At 44.8% G+C, this 10,426-nt stretch overlaps 1 pseudogene; it reads left to right on the top strand.

The window, feature by feature from the left end:
• Positions 1-9,032, top strand: part of LOC123758587 (proclotting enzyme-like) — a 38,375-nt pseudogene extending 29,343 nt beyond the window's left edge.
• Positions 9,033-10,426: the final 1,394 nt, after the last annotated feature.

The raw sequence follows: 10,426 nt of genomic DNA, 5'->3' as shown, positions 1-10,426 counted from the left end.
CCAAGCATCAAAGTAACACACACCTGCCTCCCCAAGCATCAAGGTAACACACACCTGCCTCCCCAAGCATCAAGGTAACACACCTGCCTCCCCAAGCATCAAGGTAACACACCTGCCTCCCCAAGCATCAAGGTAACACACACCTGCCTCCCCAAGCATCAAGGTAACACACACCTGCCTCCCCAAGCATCAAGGTAACACACACCTGCCTCCCCAAGCATCAAGGTAACACACACCTGCCTCCCCCAAGCATCACGGTAACACACCTGCCTCCCCAAGCATCAAGGTAACACACCTGCCTCCCCAAGCATCAAGGTAACACACCTGCCTCCCCAAGCATCAAGGTAACACACACCTGCCTCCCCAAGCATCAAGGTAACACACCTGCCTCCCCAAGCATCAAGGTAACACACTTGTCTCCCCAAGCATCAAGGTAACACACCTGCCTCCCCAAGCATCAAGGTAACACACCTGCCTCCCCAAGCATCAAGGTAACACACCTGCCTCCCCAAGCATCAAGGTAACACACCTGCCTCCCCAAGCATCAAGGTAACACACCTGCCTCCCCAAGCATCAAGGTAACACACCTGCCTCCCCAAGCATCAAGGTAACACACCTGCCTCCCCAAGCATCAAGGTAACACACCTGCCTCCCCAAGCATCAAGGTAACACACCTGCCTCCCCAAGCATCAAGGTAACACACCTGCCTCCCCAAGCATCAAGGTAACACACCTGCCTCCCCAAGCATCAAGGTAACACACCTGCCTCCCCAAGCATCAAGGTAACACACCTGCCTCCCCAAGCATCAAGGTAACACACCTGCCTCCCCAAGCATCAAGGTAACACACCTGCCTCCCCAAGCATCAAGGTAACACACCTGCCTCCCCAAGCATCAAGGTAACACACCTGCCTCCCCAAGCATCAAGGTAACACACACCTGCCTCCCCAAGCATCAAGGTAACACACCTGCCTCCCCAAGCATCAAGGTAACACACACCTGCCTCCCCAAGCATCAAGGTAACACACCTGCCTCCCCAAGCATCAAGGTAACACACACCTGCCTCCCCAAGCATCAAGGTAACACACCTGCCTCCCCAAGCATCAAGGTAACACACACCTGCCTCCCCAAGCATCAAGGTAACACACACCTGCCTCCCCAAGCATCAAGGTAACACACCTGCCTCCCCAAGCATCAAGGTAACACACCTGCCTCCCCAAGCATCAAGGTAACACACCTGCCTCCCCAAGCATCAAGGTAACACACACCTGCCTCCCCAAGCATCAAGGTAACACACCTGCCTCCCCAAGCATCAAGGTAACACACACCTGCCTCCCCAAGCATCAAGGTAACACACACCTGCCTCCCCAAGCATCAAGGTAACACACCTGCCTCCCCAAGCATCAAGGTAACACACCTGCCTCCCCAAGCATCAAGGTAACACACACCTGCCTCCCCAAGCATCAAGGTAACACACCTGCCTCCCCAAGCATCAAGGTAACACACCTGCCTCCCCAAGCATCAAGGTAACACACCTGCCTCCCCAAGCATCAAGGTAACACACCTGCCTCCCCAAGCATCAAGGTAACACACCTGCCTCCCCAAGCATCAAGGTAACACACCTGCCTCCCCAAGCATCAAGGTAACACACCTGCCTCCCCAAGCATCAAGGTAACACACCTGCCTCCCCAAGCATCAAGGTAACACACCTGCCTCCCCAAGCATCAAGGTAACACACACCTGCCTCCCCAAGCATCAAGGTAACACACCTGCCTCCCCACAAAACATTACCATACACCAATCTTCCCTACAAAAAACAAAGGGATATAATAATACAAACATTTCGTTAAAACATTTTCTTATTCACAGTAACATGCTGAATATATATACTCATTCGACGTAAACATTATAGCAAACATTTTGCTTCGTTCAATAATACATAAAACATTCTGAATAAACATTTGTGCACGTTCCAGGTGACATAAATGTTCGAGGTAAACATTTCGGCTCATCCCAATTCACGAACGGATTTCCAGATTGAGAAATGGCTTTTTGAATAGTCATTTTCCACACTTGGCGACAGATTATGAAGGATCTCTGTGTCACTTTCTCCGTCCTCCTCGTACAGGTACGTGGGTGCCTGCTGTCCCACTACCATCAACAGCGAGGGGGTGACGGCGCCCCCACCACCGCCCCCTACCCCCGCCCCCACACCTCGCCCCACCACCCCTCCAAGCGAGGCTAGAGGTAAGTACCGCCTCCATCACCTACCTCATCACCACCTACCACACACACCTCATCCCCTCATCCCCAACAAGCACACAATCTAACCACGACGCTCCAACAACATTTAAAACATACAAAACACAAGGAAATCACATTAAGGTGATGTATCAGTGAGAAAAATCAATTGGAGAAAGGAGGGACTCGAACCCTTGACTTGGGCAGTCCTAAGCAGCGGACCTAACACGTAGCACTACGACATGGTGAAAGTCATGAGAGAGGAAAGTCAACACGACCTTTTGCCTTAAAGTCATAAGAGACCCTACATCTCCTGCATTGTTCAGAGACAAATTATTAAATGCTGTTAACACCCTATTGACTGGTGCCGACATACCAACTCACTCCTTTTATGATAAATGGCTGAGCAAAATTGCCAACAATCTCATCAAATCAACATTCCTTTTAAGTGCAATCTACCTGTCTCTGATATTCCTCTTTATCTGTACCCCACCATTCAAGTATCATACACACCTGTCACCAAGAAAGGTAATTAGAATCTTGCTCTTCTCAAAGCTGTCACACTTGAAACAATTGTCTCCTCCATCGAGAATTTAAGATCTCACGAGCACTGTGTCTACACCGACGGCTCAGTCCACTCTTCTACTGGACGGACTGGATCAACATGTAGGTTTTATAGAAACAATATTTTCACACAGACTGTCAGTGTTAGATTAAACAACTGGCTGACCTCCACACAAGCAGAACTAGCAGCATTACAACTAGCTACCAGTACATTAAAAAACATTGGAGGAGGAGTAATATTCTGTGATTCAAAGTCTGCTCTTCAAGCAATCGAAAACTTCTCCTGGAAGATCGACAGAAAGAACCTCATATTACCAATTATAAATGACCTAATCGCTGCACAGAGTAAAGGGTTTCGAATTTCCTTTGTATGGAAACCATCACACATAAATATTACCCATCATAATCAGACAGACATTGCTGTCAAAACAGAGATGACATTGTTGTCATCTCTGCTGTCAAAACTATATTGTTCCAAACACTTAGATCTGACAGGAAAGAAATTACTGACTTCCAACTACTTGAAAGCACCAGTATAAAAATCTATGATATGCTCAGATCTGAAACCTATATTTATAGGCAGCACAAAACGTCCACCAGACTGTGCGACACAGTGGTTGCCAGGATCAGGTTGGGTTACCGTTACCTGTGGCAGGTGGCTACAGGTGACAGATCTCCCAATCCTGAGCACTCCAGGTGCAAACTCTGTGAGCAGGAACTACGGCATGATCTCCCGCACTACATCACCGAATGTCCAGTTATTAGACCTTTCAGACCCGTTGGCATGAGGTACCTAGAGCTTTGCAATTACTTTATTCACTCTCGTGTTCTTGAAGATATCCTCATATTGCACATAAAATTTGCCAGTGCAGGCTACTGAACATATGGCCCTGTATGACTAACCATCCTGCGAGATGGGGACGTTTAGTATCACTGCTATCTTATTCACTCTTGTGTTGATGATGATATCCTCATAATGCACCCGGAGTCTGCCAGTGCAGACTACTTATCACATGCCTCTGTATGACTAACCATCCTGTGTGATGGAGATTTTTAGCAACATGTAGCTAGCTTTTTGACACTCTGTACTCCCCTTGATATAGTCTAGGGCAGCTGCACAAATGCAGATGTATCTAAATGTGTTAATAAAAAAATAACAAATGTAAGTCATACAATCTGGGATACCACTGAAGTCACAGGAAGTCTGGACGCTAGTATGATTTCATTGTGTATGTGAAGCTGGAGTGTATGGTGGAAGTACTCCATTACCTAGTCTAGAGTGTATGGGGGGTTATATGTCAAGTGTGAACTGGCTTCAGTAGAGGCCTCCAGATGTCATGTGGCTACAATGGTATCTCAGGTTGTATAACTTATACCATGTTGTGGTCCAGAGGTAAAGTGTGCGGCTTGCGAGTACCCAATTCCAGGGTTCAAAGTCCCTCATTGCTCCAATATATTTTATCGATAATAATACTTATTATTATTATCTCGACAGGTTGTGGGTTGGTGGCCAAGAGGCCTCCGACGCGCATCGTGGGCGGGAAGCCAGCCGACCCCCGGGAGTGGCCGTGGGTGGCCGCCCTCCTGAGGCAGGGCAGCAGTCAATACTGTGGGGGAGTCCTGATTACCGACCAGCACGTCCTGACTGCTGCCCACTGTGTCCGCGGGTAAGTCTGCCTAGAGAATCATTTATGGTTAACAACCCACTTGGGCATGATTCGTATCTCTCTTTATCAAACACACACATGGTAATGAGTCCAGCCAAATAAATACTTTTCCGCCGCCAGATTTGACCATAAGACGATCTCTGTCCGTCTGGGAGAATATAACTTTAATCAGAGCAGCGCAGGAGCCCAGACCTTCGGGGTGCTGAAGATCAAGGAGCATGAGGCCTACGACACCACCACCTACGTCAACGATCTCGCGCTCATCACCCTAGAGAAGAGCACAGAGTTCAACGCTGACATCTGGCCCATCTGTCTGCCGGAGGGTGACGAGACATACGTTGACAGGCAGGCTACCGTCGTCGGTAAGTCGGTCTCATCTGTCTCATCTATTATGTTCTCATCTATCATGTTGGCAAGTCACCATAAAGCCTCCTGCCTCTCACGTCTCCATGCGCGAGAAAGTAACAACGACATCAATAAGAACTTACTATCCCTCTAACTATCCATTTGAAGATGCACTGCTGCTTTCAACTAGCCAAAATCTTGAAATTTTGACAGTCTTAGGAGAGTTATAGGCTAATATAATTTTATTTATATTTGCATTCAATTTGCCTAAAGTGATGTTTGCACGTGTTGTATGACAGAGTCGGACCCGCAGCTCTCACAAACAAGCTGTTCTGGTTAATATGTAGAGTCTCTTATATTCTCCAAGGTCATTACTCTCATCTTACCACAACCATAACTAGTTGGCCGAGACGGAGAGGTCAAACAACATGTTTAAGCTTTCCTAATGAAATAACACTTAACTTGCAGGACATAAAATTAAATAAAAAATAATAATTAGCAATAATAAAACAAAAGACTCCCTACAACGAAACTTTATATTAGCGCATAACTTGATAACTCCGCAGTAACTGACCTGTTCTCCTTACATGACTCCTCATGTTCCCCTACAGGCTGGGGGACCATCTACTACGGGGGTCCGGTGTCCAGCGTGCTGATGGAGGTGTCTATTCCCATCTGGACCAACAGTGACTGTGATAACGCCTACGAGCAGGACATTATTGACAAGCAGCTCTGTGCCGGGGACAAGGCATGGGGGCAAGGATTCCTGTCAGGTATGTTGTGGTTGTGTGGTGGTGACTGTGTGGTATGTTGTGGTAGTGCGGTTGTGTGGTGGTGACTGTGTGGTATGTTGTGGTAGTGCGGTTGTGTGGTGGTGACTGTGTGGTATGTTGTGGTAGTGCGGTTGTGTGGTGGTGACTGTGTGGTATGTTGTGGTAGTGCGGTTGTGTGGTGGTGACTGTGTGGTATGTTGTGGTAGTGTGGTTGTGTGGTGGTGACTGTGTGGCGTGTTGTGGTAGTGTGGTTGTGTTGTGGTGACTGTGTGGCGTGTTGTGGTAGTGTGGTTGTGTTGATGTGACTGTGTGGCGTGTTGTGGTAGTATGGTTGTGTGGTGTTGAATGTGTGGCGTGTTGTGGTAGTGCGGTTGTGTGGTGGTGACTGTGCGGTGGTTATCTCATGTAAAAAACTAAGAATTTAGGAAAGTGCAAAAGGGCTATTGGCCCATATGAGGCAGCTCTCATTTACATCCACCCAAACTCATTAAAATATGTCTCAACTCTGCTTGAAAGACGGTCTTCTTGCCTTATTTTCTCTTAATTTAATACTATCCTGGAACATTGCATTTCGTATAACACTTGTCAGTTTCACTTCCATTATTGCGATAATGTGTGGTTATTCTGCCACTTTTCCCTGTACCTCTTGCCCTTTACTTGTAATTCCATCTGCATTAGTATGCAGAATTTTTATGCTTCTCATTACTACTGATTTGTTTTTGGTTTGTCCGAGGAGTACTTGCTCCTGGTTCTCCTTTCCATTTCTGATAGGGAGAGGAGTGAATGACGATGGAGTACTTCCTCCTGCTGGGGATGGGTTCCTCATCAAGCTGCTCTTTCTATCTGTGGTACTCTCTCTGTTGTCTGGTTTGTTTGTTCTCGTGTATTGTTTGTACAATTTTGTGGATCTCATTGCATTTTTTACTTGATCTTCTTTCCGTATTTCTTGCTGCCTCCGTCTTCTTTCATCATATCCTGTCTAATGCTTTATCATAGTTTGCTTCATCCCTTAAATGTCTCTTGTATGCTAATATATTTTTAACTGGATTATTGATCTTTAGGATAACTTTAGCAGGCCAATTTCGTTCATTGAAAAATCTTCCTAGCTGACATTTCCAGTGTTGCCTCTCTGGCCATTATTTTGTGTTGCAATCTTATTATTTTACACTCAGGCTTCCTGTCCCCCTCAATATAATGAATTATTATTTCATTTTGGTCTTTCTCCTATTTTCTATGTATTTCCTTCTGGCTTTGGTAGATTGTTGATTACTGCAGATCCATCCCCAACTCCAGCCTTGTATATTTCACAACTTGTTGAGATCTTACAGCTTTTATTACTCTTTACTTAATTAGTTTCTTTCTTCTCAGGATTGTTGCTACACCAACAAATATTTTATCTTGTCTTCTTTCCTATTTCTCATGCAATCTACCTTTTTGATTCCCTACATTGCCCTAATTACTTCACTAGTTCTCTTTTCTTCCTTTCCCACCACTTTTATTGTCTTGTAACTCATTTATATTTCCCTCCTTTGAGAGATTGTTTTCTTTCAGTTCGTCTACTTTCTTAAAAGTTTCTTCGTGGAGTTCGTCACTCCTGGTGAGTGTAACCATCGGGTTCTCAATGACTTTAATTTTCCTTTACCCCTCATGTATTTCCTGAAAGTGTCTTTCGAAATAGGTTTCCACTTTTTGCAGTTCCCCGCACACGATAACAACTCCAACACGTACAATTGGCTACACTGACGCACTAATGCATAAGACCCTCACCAATTCTGAGCATAAATCACTGACCTGGAGTCAGTTGGTTGTTATTATTGTGAGGTGTCCCAAAGTTTCCTGTCTGGGAGTCTTGTGGTTGTGTGGTGGTGAGGTGTGGTTGTGGTGGTGGTGTGGTTGTGGCTATGGTGGTGGTTATATGGTCATTAGAAAGTTGTACGGATATGCGTGACTCCTGAAAGCAGTACGTATGAGAAAATTGCACCCGTTGATCCCTTGTCTGGTATAACAATTTCTTGCACTGTATTGTTGCAGGGAGACAGTGGTGGGCCGCTCATGTTGCAGCAGGGAGGTGCCAACAGGTGGGCCGTGGTGGGTGTAGTGTCCTGGGGTATACGCTGTGCTGAGGCTGCCAGCCCCGGAGTTTACACCAGAGTCAGCAAGTATACCGACTGGATCAGAGCAAACCAATAGAGACCCCCCACATCTTCCACTATGGACTAACAAACGAGAACTTCCAGTGAAAACCATCCACCAGAGGGAGCTTCCATGAGCCACTCAACATCCTTCACCAACTCTCTTCAAGACCTCATCCAAACCTAACATGAACTGTAATAATTTAGCACTATCAAACAATACTGGGCAAAACATATATTAAAGTCATCTCCGTTTATTGTTGCAAGTGATATAGGGTTTCCAGGCACATAATGCTTCTTTCTGAGGCACATAAGAAAAGAAGAATGATGCGAGTAAAACGATTAATTATGATTAGAAGAGTTTGCCCTAACACAGGAAATATACAACACAGAGAATGGTGCAGGCGACCAAGGACCTTTCATCCAAGCAACCACCTCTGGGTCCTGTAGCGCAGTAGTCTAAGTCCTCGACTCAGATCGAGAGACCCGAATTCAACTCTCCTTAAAGAATAAAATTATTTGGACACAGTTCCTTTCACCTGATACCTCTGTTTACCTAGCAGAGGTACCCAACTCTTGTGGGTAACATCCAGCAGTAGGTCAGTAGTTGGCCTAGATGGACATCAAGTAAGCCTAAGTAAAGTTTTCTTTCCCCCAACAAATGAGAAATATATGTCGATTCGGTAAGAAAACTTACAGTCATGCTTTAAACGGAATTTTCAGTGTTGCATAGTCAAAGTTAATGAGCCATGCTGCTGCTGTCCTTCTCTGGTGATGTTCCCTTGTGTCTTGACAAGTTCTGCACCATCAAAGACTCGTCACGATAGGAGAATTTGGCTGGGTTGACCCTTACATTGTTACCATCATCATCTGAAATTTCCTCTTAATTATGCTGAAATCACCATATGTCATTGATCTATGTGGGTTTTCAATTTATATGTTTCTCGTGCGCACTTGAGTATAGGAGTTTTAAAGATTTAGCAGTTTAAGGGTCAACATGTTCTGATGTTATGAAGACTCAATTATTGTTCACTGAATGGGATTATAACAAAGAACGTGACGGTGTTTAAAACTTCACTCAAAAAAAGCCGATTTGATTTATGAATATGAACTTATTCATAATATTTTTTTATGAAAATCTCAGTTAGTAGAGTATGGAAAATTCAAATGGTGCAATTATTACCAACATGGAATAGAATTAAGAGGAGTTGAAGATACTTGGACAACCACTTCAGGATCTCAAAACAAGAAGCTTGTCAAAGACTTTGTGAGAGATACTCAAGTAACATTTATAGTAACCAAACAACATTAAGGAAGAGAAATTATATAAAATTAATATTACTCAAAAGCACTCTCGCAGAGGGTTGCAGGACCCCCCCCCCCATACACCAGCCCAGAGCAAACATGGGCAAAACAACAACATCCTCTGGCAAGGTTGTGACAACTACAGTTATCTACAACAACAACATCATCTGGCAAGGTTGTGACAACTACAGTTATCTACAAAAACAACAACAACATTCTCTGGCAAGGTTGTGACAACTACAGTTATCTACAACAACAACAACATTCTCTGGCAAGGTTGTGACAACTACAGTTATCTACAACAACAGCCTACAGTTCCCTGCCAATGTTACCTCCCTTCACAGGGACAGGAAGCCGGTGGCTTGACAAGTTATATGAACAATATATATATAGTGGATCAATGTGAGGACATTGAAATCTCCATGACAACAATTTTTTAGTATTCAAAGAAGTTGTAATTTTAAGTTATTTCATAATTAAATATTCATAAAAAATTAAACTGTTTATTTTATCCGTTTTTAATTCAGTTGTTCTGAGGTCATACTGGCTGAAATTGAAATTGAAATTGAAATTGAAATAAGTTTATTGAGGTAAAATACACAGAAAGGGATGAGGTTAGCTCAAGCTATTCTCACCCCGTTCAGTACATCGTGTTAATATATACATAGACACACATCACAAACAATAAACATATTACCGAACATTCTGAGAGATAAACATATACATTTCCTTACTGGCTGAGTAAACTAGGTCGTTATGTACACACAAGTTAGTCAGGTGGAAGTAAATCCCACTTCACAGGTATTTAAACTGATTGACTACTGTAGCGCAGTAGTCTACGTCCGCGGCTTGCAATCGAGCGCCCAGGGTTCAATTTCCGCACATGTTTCCTTTCACCTCATGCCTCGTTTCGCCAAGCAGTAATACTGGTAATCTGGAGTTAAGCAACTATTGTGGGTTGCATCTTGGGGGAAGGTCCGCAGTTGGCCTAGCGGGAAAGGTCTGGGATAAATTCCAAGAACAGGCTTCCTGTCCCCAACTGACAGGAATTATTTCACATGTAATGTTTCCTTATCTCATCACCGCCATAACATTCATTTAATCCAAGACTCCTGGACAGTCACAGTCAGAACTCCTGGGGGGGGGGGGGGGGGAGGATGGTTTGGTATGTTTCCTTTTTTCCTTTCACCTAATGCCTCTGATCACCTAGCAGTAAATATGTTTCCCGGGAGTTAGGCAACTGTTAAGTGGCTGTATCCTGGGAGGGTCATTAGTTTGACCTGGAAGGGGGGGGGGATATAAGGGGCGCTCGATACAAGCCGAAAATGCATGTATGTATGGTAGGTGGTGGGTGGCAGGGGGAAGTGGGTACAATCACTGGTGGGTGGCAGGGGGAAGTGG

This window comes from Procambarus clarkii, chromosome 22, assembly GCF_040958095.1.
Source record: "Procambarus clarkii isolate CNS0578487 chromosome 22, FALCON_Pclarkii_2.0, whole genome shotgun sequence".
Taxonomy (NCBI): Eukaryota; Metazoa; Arthropoda; class Malacostraca; order Decapoda; family Cambaridae; genus Procambarus; species Procambarus clarkii.
This window is presented reverse-complemented; position numbering and strand designations above follow the sequence as displayed.